The following is an 18,922-nucleotide window of genomic DNA, read 5'->3' as shown; positions in this document are numbered from 1 at the left end:
CGTTGAGTTTTTGTAAATAACGTCTTCATCGTTGGACGACATTCTCACGAATGAAAGGAAATGTAGGCTACGATACGCTTACGCTACGCTTCGTGGACAACGTCTGTACGCCGGGCTAAATGGCAGTTGCACTGCGTATTCATGCAGCGTCTATGCAGCTACGCGTCGTGGACAGTAGGCCTTAATAGTGCAAAATTTGCAAATCAAAATAGCAGAGGAATAGAGAATCAGATATTCAAAAACCGTCATATATGTCGTTCTTGATAAAAAATGGCAATAAACAAAGCTGCAAGAATGCTCATGCGTCGCACGCTTATGTAGGAATCGTATTGTATCTGTAACCATTAATTATGCCCGTACGTGTTAATTCTTATTCATAAACAAGTTTAATCTAAACAGACGTACTGTTTATTGTTACGAGGTTCATAGCAGGTGATGAGAATCTCTTATTAACGTGGTGTACGTACGCCCGCCTGTTTTGTATAATGTGGGATGTCTGTGCCTCGAATAGGCCTATTTGAGCGTGGTTCGCTTTGATCGGGTGCCAAATTTTTCGAGCGGGTTTAATATCTAATATTACTTTGAGTAAGTACTTTATTACTGTGTGTACCGACACGAAGACATCATTAAAGTTAAGAAAGGAATATTGATACCAAAATTGTCATAATCGGATATACAATGACAAAGATATTGGGTGCGAACGAAAAAATGCAATACTTTAAGCACGCGAGTGTCTAAGTCGCGAGTTGGTAAAGGAACGGGCCTTCCAAAATCATCGCAATTAGGCGAAGTTATTCGCGTGACCGTAATCACGTAACTGCGGCGTTACGGCGATCCAATTGGGCTACTTTATCATGCATCGATAACGGATCGCTGAACGTAAACGATATACTAGAGTTTTGGCTGCTGTAACTCTTTCCGCCATTAATAAAAATTACAACAGTACTTACCTTGTTTATCGAATGAGAGCGAAGGCCCCCATTTTAGCTTGGGCTTAAATGTGCCATTTTCAACCAAAAGGGTACTTATTGTCGCTTGTCAGTAAGGCGCTATTTCCATATAGCTTAAATTAGAAATCAACCTTATCGACAAGCGACAATGTGGTACCTTTTGGTTGAAAACGTCACAAATGCTTCCGTATGTCCGGCAATCACGCTGTTTTCCTACAGGACGCATTTCTCAAAGGACTTTTGTGGAATTCCCTTTATGTGTCTTCGTCGATTCAGTTCTTGATATTTTTTTAAATGGCGGCGGCTTGCAAGCTTCCAGAGCCACTATGGAACTAGCAAGTGATGCTTGGTGATGAAAGTCTTGTGACAAGAAGGGTACTGTGAAGTGTGAACATTTGAAGGGTAGAAAATGGATTGTAGGAGAAGATATGGATAGGCTGGATAGATAGCAAGATAAAGAGACAGAGAGTCTGATGGGATGAGAGATTGTTCGAATACGAACGAAACGAATTTAGTTCGATAATGATGATTTATCTATTCTGTACCGAGCAATTTACCAAACAACCGGATGTTTTCCTTATTCAACCAATCTATCACTTTATTTGCAATAAAACATATTTAAATGCATGAAAATACAATTATATGGTACACAATAAAAGCAACAAAAAATATAATAAAACAATCAACAATAATAATGGATCAAAGATTAGAATGTCAGTCAGAATTACACGTAGGTACAGTATGGATGTCAACTAAGTACATATTACTATTACAAATAATACATTTTAATTTAAAGCATTTGCAAAATATTCTTTAATAAAATAATTAAGTAGTATTTTAACTTAATTTCATTTTAATTTTAATCACTGGATCGAGTTGCATAGTCCCAAGGTCATTTCGACAGAACGCCACTATATACCAAGATTGGTAAGAGAAGCCGTTGAAATTCACAAATACAAAAATTTCAATCGTGAAGATGGGTTTAAACTGTCAAATGTGTGGAATCCTGTGATTTATTTGTTTAAAAAACCAGTGATATCCGAATCAAAGACGCGTAGGGACACCGTGAGTGTAGTGTGTTTGGACAGACCAACGAGTGTGAGCGCGACCGGACCAACAAGTGTGAATGCGACCGTTGGTAACGTTGAAAGTGAACGCAGCCGACGTGCAAGAATGAGGGTAGACAGAGCGCTGTCTACACAACTTTGACACCCACCCGCTATCTTCAGTCACCCGTGAACATGATGCATGTAACTGCGTCGAAATATCGGGAGCTCACAAATAATACAAAAGGTAATCACGGTCTATATCCCGGTCAATATAAGTCTAGTAATTTCAAACGTCTGATTGAATGAATATTGAGTTGTGAATCTTTAATATTATCTCTATCTTCATGTTTTCTCTGCTATGTTTTAAACAACTTCAAAAAATGGTCGTTATCAATACCTCGGAATCTTTTATTAGCCAACATAGTACAACTGAGTATTTACAAACCTATTTCTATAAATAAAAGTGAAACTTAATCTCTCGGATTCAAAGATAGGTATTTTTTGTCATCAACGAGAGAGTGACACTATTGTGAATAGTGACTGTGACGTCGATAGACCATTCGCCGAACGTAATCGAAATCGATAGCTTTTTTGCCTCAAATCCATGGCAGGTTTGATTCAAAACGCAGTTTCCGGCTTTGTACTAAACTACAAATCTAAAAAGATCTATGAACCTTTCAATTTCATTGGTTCTCAGTCATTTTGGTACACAGCTTTCAGTTTGCGTGAAAACATTTTTGTCATTGTGAATGCGTTTATTTTTGATTCTATTTTATCCTCTGTTACTATTTAAAAATTCTAACTTGATGGAACTTGAAATGTCCCAAATCGCAGGGATGTAATTTTTTTAGGGTTCTGTACGTAAAGGGTAAAAACGGGACCCTATTACTAAGACTCCGCTGTCCGTCTGTCTGTCTGTCACCAGGCTGTATCTCATGAACCGTGATAGCTAGACAGTTGAAATTTTCACAGATGATGTATTTCTGTTGCCGCTATAACAACAAATACTAAAAAGTACGGAACCCTCGGTGGGCTAGTACGTCTGGCACTTGGCCGGTTTTTTTTAATACTTATGGCCTGACTAGGATTAAGCATTCACAAAGTTAAGCGCTTTAAGTGGCTGACTTCAAGTTTTCGCCTTTTATAGTCTGATTTAGCAAAGTAGTGATCGAGCAGGAAATACCATCACTGTCTATATGAATCATAACATCGGGTTCTAAGAAATGCTCGTGGTAACGGTAAATAAGGGTTTACAGTTTAAAACACGCTAACATACATGTAATATTACTTTTATGTATGTATGTAGTTTGTATGTATGAGTGGCCGGGGCCGACGCGAGCGCAACGGTCACAAGGTATGTGCCCTTTTAATAAGGGGTGTCACTTAAGGTTTATATTAATAAATGAATAATTATTTTTGTGAGTGCGGTCTGATTCAATTTAGACGGGAAGCTTTACTGATTTTAAACCAATAACACAATTATTAATAACAGTTTTTTTTACTGAAATCAATCCTCGAGTCAGCTTCGCTACGTATTATTTTGGTATTATTGAGTAAAATATAAAGATACAATAAGAATGTCTGCTGTTGAGTAGTCCGGTAAAGTGTTACATAGTTTTTTTTTAAGTTAAAAAAGAAAATGGTACAGTCCGACAAGAAAGTGTAGTAATTAAAAAGTGGCAATACTGTAGTGTCGTCCCTTTCAAATCAATCTAAGAAAACGGGACGTCACTATAATATCGCCACTTTTTAATTTCTAACCTTTCTTGTTGGACTATATAAGCGTTCACTTTTATTTCAATTTATTCCAAATTGTACTAAAAATACTTGCAAAGCGATGGATGGATTGTGTGAAAGAGGATATGAGAAAGAAAGGAGTGAGTGCTGAGGTGACGAAAGATAGAGGAGAATGGAAGAGAAAAACATGTTGTGCCGACCCCACATAACGTGGGATAAGGGCAGGAAGAAGAGAAGACTAAAAATACTTGCAAATACACTAAAGAGAGACCATTAAAGTCGACGTCGAACAAACATAATAATTTTGCTCACGGAACGACCGTCTATTGTTCACTCGCAGGTAGATTTGTATTTTGAAGTGGCAGCCCTACTAAACCGCATTCCGACTCGGCCATCCTGAAACGTAGCAAGTCCTCTGGTGTTCGCATGACTTACGTTCTTTTGGAACGAATTGAATACCAACCGTTGACGACGGTCCGGTTACATGATGACGTCATGGCAAAGGCAGCCGAGCCGCGCCACAGAAGCCATACAAACGTTGCCTTTACTACAGATCAAATAAATGGCAGAAACGCTACACTCCCAAACTGGTTTCCGAACTTACTTTTGGCAATAACCTTAAAATTCGAATTCCATTTAAAATTTAAATACATATCTAGTCATCTTATTCTTATTCTCATATCATTGCGTGCACTAGAGCGATAGACCGCCTGCCATCAATAACATTCCGATACGAATTAGGTATTGAAATTGAGTAAAATAATGATAACACATTACAATCACATAGATTAGATGGTGTCGTATCTGCTACGAGCAGAATATGTAGTCTTTACTGAACTTCAACAAACAAAACGCACATTTGTGTAGCAAATTCAACTGTATTTACGCCGTTTTGGGTCTATTATGAAAGATGACCCGCACAAGCGTTGTCGGCCTTCCCTACACTTCACATTGCCGCTTCAAACGAACACCGTTTGAGACCAACTCAAGCGAACGCTTCCATGGACGGCAAACGTTTGAAACTATCGTTTGTCTAATTGTCAATGGTAAGGTGAGTGGAACAAGAGTAAATTAAGGCTAATGAATGACGTATTGTGTACAGGAAATTATTATTGGGGGTCGAGTTAGGGTCAAATAAGCTTCAGAAAGCTTGGTCCGACGCCTAGACTAATCCTAAGCAGACCGAGAAGTAGGGCGAAATAATTAATTTAAACTAGCACATGACAGATGTTATACTTTATATGCTGTATGCTCATAGCATTCAGATGTATTGCGTTCAATACAGCTTACAACAATTCAAAACTCCCATCAACTTTGCCACTCTTGTGATAAAATATGCAACTTTCTCATTCGTTTTTGAACTGGTAATAAAGTCTTAATGAGCCGGTGTTTTGAAAATAATATAACAACGGATAATATTATTTCGGATTCGCGCCAAAACACGAGTAAACAACTAAACAGAAACACGTACTATATTTAATGTTTATTCAGCATCGTCACTGCTGATTTAACTAATTGTGCAATAGAGTTTATTCCTATCAATTTGTAGCAAAAGCAAATAATACAATTTCATATTCATAACGTAATATGCTACACAATACCTTTAAACAAACTAACATGCTCTTCACATACTCATTGTAAAGTTACACAAAGATCCATTGAATACATTTAATCCATGTAACTTCCAATACCATGCTGAGAAGTTCTTTATACGTATTCCTTATGGAAACAAAAGTTGAGTCTGTTGTTCAAGTGACTTAAGCGTATTCTGTAATAAAGGATTACTTGTGTTCGTATCGAGCTTGAGCCGATTCCATTATAAACTCAGTTAATTCACAATTTTCCTAACTTTGTTGGCATAATATTTGTTTGTATAGTGTGCCTTATAATAGATAAATACATAATTATATATGTACATAGAAAATACACCCATGACTCAGGAACAAATATTAGTGTTCATCACAAAAATTAATGCCCTTACCGGGATTCGAACCCAGGACCATCGGCTTCACAGGCAGGGTCACTACCCACTATGCCAGACCGGTTGTCGTATGTACGGTTATGTATGTATTTGATATATTTTTTGATTTCTTAAATATTGTTAAAGCCCGACCAGAATTATATGATTATTGTCAAGAGGGCGCTGTTATTCTCATGTATGTGGTGACAGTACAGTTTAGTATGAAAATTTTAGTTCCAATGAAATTCCGCAACATGGCGCGCGCGCGTGATCATATATTCCTGGTCAGGCTTTACATGTATGCCAGAGCTCGGAACCGGTTTTTTTGAAAAACCCGAAATAGCTCAATATTTTTAATAGTTTTATGCTCTTTACGTACGACTGAATAATGTATTTAGGTAACAACTTCGTATTATTACATTGTCCCATTAAAAATGAAATAATAAACCAAAGAACGAAAAAGGACATTATTATACCGGTATTTTTTGTATGAAGAAAAAACTGGTTCCGAGCCTTGATGTATACTGCATGTCTACGAACACCGAACTTTATCGTATTTAAATACTACACGTTATTTTTGAAAAAAAGACTGTCTACTGGAAAATTTAAAATATTCGTATTTTCCGGAATTTTATGATTTACCATCAAGCGGACAACATTGTTCGTGACAATCGTGACGTGAGTTTGACGGTTTGACCTTCAATTACGATGTTTGGGAATTAAGAGCAGAAAAGTTGAACGGACTCGATACTCGTCCCGGACACGAAACGAGGCCTATTCGGATAGTCTTTACTTGTTATCAAACGGTTATATGTCTGTCTGTCTTACTGTGATCTGTCAGCCAGAAATGTCACTGTTGACAGGTCTAATCTATAATCAAATTAATTTTGTCTGAAATACCTGAAGTAATAGTGAAAAACTCACTTCGGTAGCCGTTTAAGAAGTGTATTATTCTTACGGTAGATGTCACTAACTGTAGCTGGCAGGGGGCTCAGACATGGATGAAATTATCGGAAGCGCCTTTCCGCATCCGATGTCAAAAAATACCTATTAGAAAAACGGCTGCAGGAGTGCCATTCGGCATTAATTCCGCCTTTTTGCGTTATCTTTCGCTTTTAGGGTTCCGTACCGAAAGGGTAAAAACGGGACCCTATTACTAAGACTCCAGTGTCCGTCTGTCTGTATGTCACCAGGCTGTATACCGCAGGCTGAACCGTGATAGCTAGACAGTTGAAATTTTCACAGATGATGTATTTCTGTTGGCGCTATAACAACAAATACTAAAAATAGAATAAAATTAATATTTAAGTGGGGCTCCCATACAACAAACGTGATTTTTTGCCGTTTTTTGCGTAATGGTACGGTTTCTTTTTAGTTATAATGATTTATTTAATGAATAAATAAATACAGAAACACACATACGTCTTACATTTTACTTCCATCCGACATCCGATATAGGATCGGGCAATGTGAAAAGGCTCTAAGTAGGCTACTTCAAACTACATTTATTCAGAATCGCTTGAAGCATTATTAGCTCGGTTATCTTCAGAAACTTAATCTTGGCTTCGAAAATTTGCAACAATAGAAGTTACTTCCTACTTTCCATGTTCCTGATCGTATATTTTGTAAGTTTTCTTTGGAAACTTACCGTGGAAGACTTAGAAGTATGGCTATAGTTTCCAAGCGAAAATTGAAAATCACCTCGATACTGGAGTCTTTCTATATATTATTATCATTAGGTTCTAGTTTTGCTCGACCGGCCGCGGCCGGTGTGATGAGATGCGCTCACTTGTGATTCTTTGCAATTATTGTGTTGTTTACGAACTGGATGTGTACCTAAGTATCGTATTGTATATTTGATTATGTAAGTACTGCGGAATGGAGTATCGAGACAAACCATTCTGGTTTAACGATACTTTTTATTAATTACCATGTAAAATTTGTGATTTATCTCTAGTAAATAATTATTATTATTACGAGCCTATTGTGTCCCACTGCTGGGCAAAGGCCTCCCCCCTCTTCTTCCACTCCTCCCGGTTTTGAGCTACATCTGGCCAGTCGCTCAAAAAGGAGTCCAAGTTATCCCGCCATCGCCGACGAGGTCTGCCGGATCCCCGGTTTGACTCATGGGGCAGCCACTCTGTGGTTATTTTGGCCCACAAGTCATTCGGCATGCGGCAGACATGACCAGCCCAGTCCCACTTTAACTTGTCCGCTTTCCGAGCTACATCTATTATTTGGGTTTTAGAGCGCAGCGTGGTGTTCCGGATGCGATCCCCGAGTTTCACACCTAATATGCTGCGCTCCATACCTCTCTGACAAACCCCGAGTTTGGACTTCTGAGCTTCCGTCAAAGACCAAGTCTGAGCACCGTAGGTGAGGACTGGAAGTATGCACATGTCCATGAGCCTACGTTTGAGTGATAGAGGTAGGTCTCCCTTCATGAGGTGTTTCATGGACCAATAGCTCTTCCAGGCGTTCTCGGTCCGTCTGTCGACCTCTTTTTCTTGTCGCGCCTGGAAAGAGACTATTTGGCCCAAATAAAGGTATTCATGGACATATGCAATGTGTTCTCCGTTTACCTCAATCCTACGTTTTGTGCTGTTAGTCATGACTTTGGTCTTTGACATATTCATCTTCAGTCCAACCTCGAGGCTTGCGTAGCTAAGGTCTTCTAGCATATGATGTAGCTCGGATGCCGTTGAGGAAAAAAGGACAATGTCATCGGCGAAGCGAAGGTTGGTTAACCTTTTCTCTCCGACAACCAACCCCTTGTCTCCCCAACGCGGCGCAAGCTTCTGGAAGACATGTTCTAATGTGCTGGTGAAAAGTTTCGGCGATAGCGGATCTCCTTGTTTTACTCCCCTTTGCACTTCGAAGGACGGGCCAGAAGATTGTAGTTTTATGGCGGCTGTACTATGTTTGTATACGGTGCTTAGAAGTTTGATGTAACTAGGGGATATTTCTTGGTGACTTAGAGCTGTGAAGATGGCATGGTGTGATATGCTGTCAAACGCTTTTGAATAGTCTACGAAGGCTAAGTAGAGGGGGAGATTATGTTCGTGGCATTTTTCGATAACTTGGTTTAACGTGTGTAGGTGGTCGGTGGTAGACAGGCCGGGACGGAATCCCGCTTGTTCGGGTGGTTGGTGCAGATCAAGTTGACCCGAAATGCGGTTTTCTATTATTTTTATAAATATTTTTTTTTTTTTTTTTTTTTTTAATAATAAATTTAGTAAATAATAATAATAAAAAAAAACTGAAAACACACATTACGGAATTAGGATATCTAATGCCTTAATTAACCGAGCGTTAGCGAAGGTCTCCGTTTTAGCTTCGACAGAAATGATTTTGTTTTGTATGTCAGGATTTTCTCCTGTACAGGTGGCATTTCTCAACCGATTCTCGTGAAATTTTGTGCGCAAATTCAAGAATTAAATAAGTTTTTTTTTTTGTTATTTCAGTTTTTGGATTTTTTTCAAAATGACAGCCATGGGGGTTTGCGAGGTTTACAGCTCACAGAGCCGCTAGTTTTGATAGATAAGAACTTATACTTTACTTCTTTAGAATCGGGTTCAAATAAGAATTTTATACAGCAGTAAAATTCCAATATAGCCTTCAATTCAAGCTGTTTGCTCAAAGACTTGGCTTTAAAACAAAGGAGTCATAACGGTACTAACGCAATATTTTAAGCTGACTGGATAGTGCAATTATGCATTATTTTCTTATTTTTGCCTTCCGCGAAACCTCACATTTCATTTACACACATTTTGTGACAATACATTTTGTTTCAAATATGTTACATTCTAACACAAAATTAGTCTACAAATAAAACTTGTCAGGGCTGTCATAATTTACGTTTCGTTTAATGAAAGTCAGATTTTTATTGCAAAGGTCACATTTTTGTCCTGGTTGCATTATAAAAAAAGAAAACCGGCCAAGTGCGGCCAAATCATAAGTCACGGACATTGTCGCACATGTCACAGACTAAGGCCATAAGTCACGATTTTTTTTTACTTTTATGAGCATATTATTATGGCAACACTGAACTATTTGCTGTTTGACCTTATGTCATTGAGATGGGATCTGCGCATGATCAGTTGAGTGTGATGCTGTTAATATCACAAGATATGTGACGTTTTCAACCAAAAGGTTTAAACTTATTTAAACTTTCACGATTTTTACTCATTATTATTTACAACGACGGGACTTAATCGCGTAAGATAGTTTTAAATTTACCTCCCAACTAACTTACTATTTTACGCGATTAAGTCCCGTCAAAAGGTACCACATTGTCGCTTGTCGATAAGGTAGATTTCAAATTACTGCTATATGGAAATAGCGCCTTATTGACAACCGACAATAAGTACCATTTTGATTGAGAATGGCACATATATTTGAGACACCGACTACTTACTTACGTACTTATTGTTACTTGATTTTTAGGGTTCCGTACCCAAAGGGTAAAAACGGGACCCTATTACTAAGCTGTCCGTCTGTCACCAGGCTGTATCTCATGAACCGTGATAGCTAGACAGTTGAAATTTTCACAGATGATGTATTTCTGTTGCCGCTATAACAACAATTACTAAAAACAGAATAATATAAATATTTAAATAGAGCTCCCATACAACAAACGTGATTTTTTTGCTGTTTTTTTCCGTAATGGTACGGAACCCTTCGTGCGCGAGTCCGACTCGCACTTGGCCGGTTATTTTTAGTGAATCTACTTAGATTTCAACAAACTGTTTCCCAGTTTGGCGAAACATTTTTGTTTAATCTTCAATAAAAAAAATGTACCTATCGCAACACCTACCTTTGTTACTATACATATAATAGGAATAAGGAGGTGTTGTGATATATTTAGCAACTTTGGCTGTCGCTATCTACTTGAAGTCGACTAGCGTTCGCTTAAGGCGGTTCCCTGAGCCAGAAGGCGAAAAATCTCCTTATATGATCATGTTTTTCTAAGAGGCGTTGATATTCGTAGACGTGGAAAAAATATATGTAGTTCATGACTATATTATCTTTAACAACATAGCTTCCGATACACGAATTATGACACTTCGCTCGATACAATTAATTCCCAAAGTAACCTCTAACTCGGACTTTTAATCCTACTTTACTCGGTTATTTATTATGTAATACTATAAATAAAAAAAGAAGAAAAAACAATCTTAACATAAATAGTAATTTCATAGCTTTAGAATTTCGATATTGTAAGGTAACGTTTTTAAAGTAAATAAAAACCGACAAATTCGATCAAAATTGACACTTGGCGCGTATGTTCTTTCCCGTTCTTTTTTGCGAAATGTGACAAAGACAGTGGCAAACCGATGGAACGGCCTTAAATAAAAAAATATACTTAGTAAAGTACATACCTATAATATCTGCAAAGGTTAGCCATTCTTAACGGAGTCACGACTGCCTTTCACCGAGTCTTGCAAATCACCATCGGTCTCTATGCAACGATATTGTGATACCGTTGCTATCCTGTTAGATTTCTAATAGCATTTGTGCCATTATCAACCAAAAGGAAACTTATTGTGGCTTGTCAGTAAGGCGCCATTTCCATATAGCTTCAATTAGAAATCAACCTTATCAACAAGCGACAATATGGTACCTTTTGGTTGAAAACGTCACATTTAATACCGTAAATGCTGGTAATGAAACTACAATGACGGATAGACGTAGTTTTCGCAGCCGCTGCTAGAATGGAGAAAAGATTTTTTGGTTACTATTCCATTTATGGAACTAATTTAAAAAAAATAACAATTATCGTTAACATCATATTAAAGTAGAAAAGTGCGTGAAGCCATTGGAATACAAAGAACTGCAACGTCAGTCGGGACGACGGTTTTAGGAACGGAATTGTGAGTGCTGTGTGTCGAGTGACAACCCTAAGTGTAGCTGGTTTTATAGCGCACGACACCATGCATTTTGTCACTATGCGCTGAAACTTGACACAGTTGATTTGATTCTTAGGTTAGGTTAGGTTTTGATTAGATTCAGACCGGGAGCCATCGAGAGCTACCGCACATTTAGTGGGGGGAGGGGGGGAGTTCGACGCTGCCGCGCTTCAATTGAAGCAACCTTTCTCAAACTATACATATTAGAGCCTTTTATTTAATATTTAATATATGTGAGTCAAATAGTTCGGTACAACATATATTTAGTACGGTGTACCAGAATTAACTACTTAGTTACAACTTGGTAATAAACTTCAAGTTAACACTGATTTAAACTTTCACGATTTTTACTCATTATTATTTACAACGACGGGACTTAATCGCGTAAAATAAGTATTAAACCCACCTCCGACGTTTCGAGGACGGCGTTAACAAAGCGTTCAAAGTTAACAATCGTAAGACTTTGTATTTACCGACTTAGGTACAGTTAGATCTAGTACTCTAGTCTAGTTTCATAACTTACCCGTTCACTCGACCTTCGCCCGACATCAAACTATGTTAGGTCAAAGTTAAATGCCTTAGCTATTCACGTACACTATGCGTCAAATACTTTGTAGCAAAGCAACCAAAGTAGTCAAGTAATTCGGTACACCATATATTTAGTCACAGAATAAGTTATAGTATTATCATACAGAACGGCCACGCACCGCCCAGCCCCGACTCGAATTACCTCGCCCCGCGACAGAAATCTGGCGGACTTCTGGCGTGCTCCACTATTACTATTTACTATTTTTAAGCAACTTACTCACACTATGACGCATGACGCGTGTACGGACGTGCCGTCCACACATAGAAACGCGAGTGATTTTTGATGTATAGCGTGTCCGCCCTGTGATTTAGTACGTTGTACCGAACTATTTGGCCACTGACTGCTACAGAGTATTTGACGCTGAGTGTACAAACAGCAATACTCTTAACTGTCCGTCGGTGGACCTTATGTTCTTTGTAATAAGGTTTACGAACTCAATTAACAGTGTGGGCGATGGTATAAGCTGTAATAAGTTTAAGCAAGTACTTATTAGGCGGGCATACGAAAAATTAGCTTCTACGAACTATAGATCTGATGTACTAAACTAAGCTAATGGGATTAGATTGGGTCTGAAAGCGAAGCAAAGTCAAGTGACTGCGAAGTTTTTTCTAATGTTAAAAACCGGCCAAGTGCGAGTCGGACTCGCGCACTAAGGGTTTCGTACCATTACGCAAAAAACGGCAAAAAATCACGTTTGTTGTATGGAAGATTCTGTTTTTAGTATACAGAAATATATCATTTGTGAAAAAACTGTCTAGCTATGACGGTTCATGAGATACAGCCTGGTGACAGACAGACAGACATACAGACAGACAGCGGAGTCTTAGTAATAGGGTCCCGTTTTTACCCTTTGGGTACGGAACCCTAAAAAAGTGCGTCAATTGCGAGTTCGTTTATAATAGTAGTAAACACTTTATTGTACAAAAATCTAAATAAAACAGGAAAAATAACATTCGTCATTAGTACAAAGGCGAACTTATCCCTTTAAGAACTTATCGTTTTACTCGCGCACCGAGTGTTCCGTTCAATCATATCAAATCTCCGGACTTTTGTCAAGATATTCCAAATTTTCAGACAAACCTAGAAAAGTACATGCATTTTGAAACCCGTCATTACAATAACTACTTACATTTTGTATTATAGAAGTTAATTTCTTACATTAAATAAATGAAAGAGGGAATAATAGAGCTGGCTAAATTATGTATTTAAACACACATATAAGATAAGATAAGATAAGATAAGATAAGATAATAATTTATTTCATTTCAATCTTAGTTGGTAAATACATAGTGGTCGAGTCCTCCTATTAGGTATGAAGTACCTGTATCAGGAGACCTCGCTCTTCCAGAATTACTTTTTTTTTTAAATCTATACTAAGAGAAGTAAATAAAGTTAACATTAACATTATAAATTTATAATGAATTAACTAGTTTGCCAAATTAACGACTACATTTACATTTATTAATTTTACATATTTACATAGCTAAAATTATTCTTACATATCTATTTTAATCATCGTGTGAGTGCATGCGCGCGCGCGTGTGTGTGTGTGTGTGTGTGTGTGTGTGTCGTTTTATTTTAAGCTTTTATTTACGAATTATATCTTCAGTAGCTTTATAGTCAAGAGCACTTAACCATTTAATTATTGCTTTTTTACATTCATAGTTATTTAGCGAGTGTATATTAAGTTCCTTATTTATCATTTAAGATTTATATATCATTTAAGATTCGGAGACTTATAAACACGGATTAAACAGGTATGCACTCGTAGTAGGTAAGTACTTCTGAATATATTTTTAATTATTGAATTTTTACATAATTCTTTTATTTTCAACATTATATTGATAAAGATAAGGTGCAATTTTGATAATGCACATCGGTAGTGTTGTTTACCGTTCTGAAGTGTTTGAGTCATTGTGATTCATACTAAGATAATGTGTGTAATCTACGTGCAAATGAAGGGATCCTTGAGTGTGTTTTGACCTTTATACTCATTGTTTGCCGTGGTTAAACAAATGAGAATCGCTAGCTTGGCAATATACAAATATACATAAATATCTATACAGTTTTAGACTTGAACCCTACTGACAAAGTAAAAAAAATACAAAAAACATACTTAATACGTTGCTGATTAGAATGAAATATAGCCTGTGTTTAGGGTTCCGTATTCAAAGGGTAAAAACGGGACCCTATTACTAAGACTTCGCTGTCTGTCTGTCCGTCCGTCTGTCACCAGGCTGTATCTCATGAACCGTGATAAATAAATAAATAAATAAATAAATTTTATAGGACATTCTTACACAGATTGACTAAGTCCCACGGTAAGCCCAAGGAGGCTTGTGTTATATGTTGTGTGTTATGATAGCTAGACAGTTGAAATTTTCACAGATGATGTATTTCTGTTGCCGCTATAACAACAAATACTAAAAACAGAATAAAACAAATATTTAAGGGGGGCTCCCATACAACAAACGTGATTTTTTTACCGTTTTTTTGCGTAACGGTACGGAACCCTTCGTGCGCGAGTCCGAATCGCACTTGGGCGGTTTTTAATTGTTTAACCAATAAAATCAATGATCGATCGTTGTTCGCTCAATGTTAGTTGCCCACAAATTACGTGCTGGCGATAAGTAATTATTGCCTTTAGGTATACATGTCATATTCTATTGTTATATCTATGGATGGTATAGAAAGGATCGCAATCTCTTATGGCAGAATTGTTGTAAAAGTGACCGCGTTAAGCTTTAAATAATAGTTCCTAATCTCTCCGGTGGCGCTAGTTAGGCTCTGGGACATGAGTATAACATGAACCATATAAGGCAACAAATAACCCGACCAAATTACGTAGGTTGTTTTTGGTAGTATTTCGGTGCATGGTGGCGCCGCCTAATTACTGTTTTTTGATGGACACTTTTCATACATAGAGATTTGGCTTCTTTATATAGTCTCCATGGTTATATCGTTATAGTCTTCTTCTTCTTCTTTTAAAATTATGGCTTCAGCCCAGTGGGACTATTTCGCCAGTATCAAGGTATTGAGAGGTTTACAAACGACAAAAATTGTACGGTTGTACAAGACAGTGTACGGTGATTTGTTAGCTCTTGTAAATCGATAGCTAGACTTTACAAGAAGCACGTGGACTACCGGCCGTTGACTCCAAGATGGTGGTTAAACGCGCTTCAAAATTAATTCTCCATTCACTGCACACTACCACATTAGTTTACTGTATAATAAGCTATCGATATTACACTTTAAACAATATTAATAAGCAAAAAACAAAGTAATTAATCACGATGCTAACTATCAAGATGGCGCTCGAACCGGAAGTCATATCGTTATAGTGTCAGCGGAGTTCGGAACGCGCCCCTAACTGACAGGACGGTTGTCATGAGCGCGAGCTGTCAAGATGGCTTGGCGCCGGATCCACGTAAGCGTCGGTCAAGCATTGTTGTGTATCGAGTTAAAATAAATCGTTTACTCCAGACCTAGTGCGTTTTGCTGTTAATAATAGCATAACGTATGTATGGCTGTTATTGTTTAACTATAATTAAACATACGATTTGTAATTTGATCCATAAATACAACCAATACGTTAGTTTCACACACACTACTAAATTTTCTTAGCAACTTTGTTGGCATTTTTAAGCGTCTTTTCCCAGTTGGCAACAGTCCAGTGGCAAGTCGAGATAAAGCCTGGAAACACTTGAGGCAAAGCTTGGCTTATTGCTCAAAAGGTTTCTTGAATAACCTTCTAAATTATTTATCCTAAAATTATACAAAAAAATATATTTGAGATTCTCACAATGAGCTCTTTCATTTGATATGTAACACGATATAGTTTGAAAAGCTTTAATTTGTAATTTACTCATTTACCCCCTAAAAGTGGCCCACATGTTTAAAATTCATTTGTTTACGTTACATGTCCGTCTTTGGGTCACAAACTTACATATGTATACCAAATTTCAACTTAATTGGTCCAGTAGTTTCGGAGAAAATAGGCTGTGACAGACGGACAGACAGACAGACAGACGCACGAGTGATCCTATAAGGGTTCCGTTTATTTCCTTTTAGGTACGGAACCCTAAAAATATATTATATGACATTTTTTTACACAAATTGACTAAGCCCCATGGTAAGCTCAAGAAGGCTTGTGTTGTGGGTACTCAGTGGGTACTTTATATAATATATAAATACTTAAATACATAGAAGACGACCATGACTCAGGAACAAATATCTGTATCACACAAATAAATGCCCTAACCGGGATTCGAACCCGGGACCATCGGCTTCATAAGCAGTCACTACCCAATCAAAGTCGTCAAAGCATATTTGGGGCATTTCTTTCAAAATACCTTGCCATTCCGCAACCACTGACATGGCATGTGACCTGCATATTCACCCCTCTGAGTAAAGTATGTAATAGTCAAATATAACAAAACCACTATGTATAGGTAGGTAGGTTAGGTAACTTACTAACTTACTTTTGCCCAAGGTTATAGCTACCCCGGATTTACCAAAGTTCATTTATGCATAGGTAATATGATAATCACCGTCGACGCGCCGACTGCCTACTGTCTGTCACAAGTGACTAATAATAGTCATATTTAATTGCATACTCATGTCTACTGGCTATAACTACCTAAGATTGTTAATAACTGGAGGTAAATCACGAATCCATGGAATAATTAAATCTGTATCGTATCAATCTGCATCGCGGAACAATTTTTGCGGGTGAAGTTATGACGCAAATTTCGTCAGTCATCGCCTCCCGGGCGAAAACTCGTATAGCGGTTAACGGCTATGTATGATGACCCCTCGTGAACGTCAGCTGCCGCTCCGTTGGTGGGTAGAGGAATGGCAGCTACCGAAACGCGTAACACGGTCTTTCCACCGCGATACAACCGGCTGACGATTTGTTTTATTAACAATAGCATCTAAACTACCATCTGACAAAGTATCAAACGGGAGGCGATGACGCCGATGACTGAAAAGAATTTTCTTTTTTACATGTTCATGTGACCAGCTGACGGTCTTTCCACAGCGATACAATCGGCTGACGATTTTGTTATTTCACAATAGCATCTAAACTATCATCTGACAAAGTATCAAGCGAGAGGCGATGACAAATTTTTTTAAATACTTTATTTGATGCCATTCCTCAACCCACCAACGGAGCGGCAGCTGACGTTCACGAGGGTTCATCATACATAGCTGTTAACCACTATACGAGTTTTCGCCCGGGAGGCGATTGGTCATGGAAATCTGTTCCTGGCCCGCGGTCTATTAGATACATTATTATTATTCTATGGTAGCTGTGGCATAGTTTAATGATTTGTTTTTTTTTTTTAGTTTCCCTACTTATTAGTATTTGTTGTTATAGCGGCAACAGAAATACATCATCTGTGAACATTTCAACTGTAGCTATCACGGTACATGTGATACATCCTGGTAACAGACAGACAGACGGACTGAGGAGTCTTAGTAATAGGGTCGCGTTTTTACCCTTTGGGTACGGAACCCTGAAAAAGTGCTTTCTAGGTATTTAAGTACCTAAACAAATAAGTACGAAATAAAACACTTTTTCAGGGTACCTGTTTTTCTCCCTAGCTACAGGTGAGTTAAGTATTCATTCCTATGTAAAATAGATAAGTACCTGTAAACCTATTTTTCACAGAAAATGAATACCTAGGTAAGGTATGCATTTATTTTTAGATACACCGAGGGTGCGCCGATATCGTATCCACCTATCTATCCACTGATAACATTGAAATGCAGTCACTGATACCCACGGGGACGCAGGAAATAAGCACTTATACATATATAACCTAAGGTACCTGTTTAGTGGAAACCGTGTATGTGGAAGGAACTTGGCGGTTTTCCCTTTGCAGAGCTATTTGTTTAGGCTGTACTATTTCAGTATACAGTACAAACTCGCTAATCCGGAAGTAATTATGATACAGGATAGCCGTATGTTGGTATGAAAGTTAGAGCAATCAGCATATAATTTTGACACACATGTCGAGCTATTCGACTTAATAATACGTGAGTGACCCGGTTTAAAATAATCTAATATAATTTTGATTTGTTTTTAGTGTTTAAAGTGTTTTAAATTTGTTTAAAGTGGAACGGTGAGGTTAATAATGGGTTAATATAATAAATTCAAAGAAAATTCGACTGTTACCTAGATTTTAGCCATTTATAAAGAAAATGGAGTGTTATAATGTAAGCATAGAGTAGTTTTATATTTTACAGTAGGTACATATGGTGCTACTTTACCGCACTAGTCTGATAATTAGCACATTACGTAACTATGTCAAAAATTTAAAGAACCATAATGTACTGTTAAAACGTACGGTACATGTGCGAATATTCGCTACTCGTTGCGAATTTCCTATTTTTCGCACTTGTATCGTAATGTATTACTATAATACAGTATACATACACAGTTGCAGGTAAATGCACCGTTAGCTCAGGTAGACAGCTTCCCATACCTTTTTAGTTTCCCCTTATCGACAGTGTGAGAATTCTATTCATTTGCAAACTTGCAAAACATCCCAGTGAAGATAATTATTCTTCATTATTACCCACTTATTACCCTATTATCTTATCTAATATTCCATTAACCAAACTAGTTTATCTAAACATATTAATTACGTAACAATTGAACAACAATTTACCCGACAATATCATTCTTATATTTATTTAAAAAAAACTACTCATAGTATGCT

The 18,922-nt window shown here is 37.5% G+C and overlaps 1 protein-coding gene across 1 annotated transcript in view; it reads right to left on the bottom strand.

Annotated features, from left to right (window-relative positions):
* The window catches only part of LOC134753970 (DE-cadherin), a 372,368-nt gene that overhangs the window by 352,256 nt on the left and 1,190 nt on the right, over nt 1-18,922 (bottom strand). The gene's annotated exons all lie outside the window — the stretch shown is intronic.

Source organism: Cydia strobilella, chromosome 1 (genome assembly GCF_947568885.1).
Source record: "Cydia strobilella chromosome 1, ilCydStro3.1, whole genome shotgun sequence".
NCBI classification, from domain to species: Eukaryota; Metazoa; Arthropoda; class Insecta; order Lepidoptera; family Tortricidae; genus Cydia; species Cydia strobilella.
Note: the sequence above shows the minus strand (reverse complement) of the source record. Positions and strands in the feature narration are given on the sequence as shown.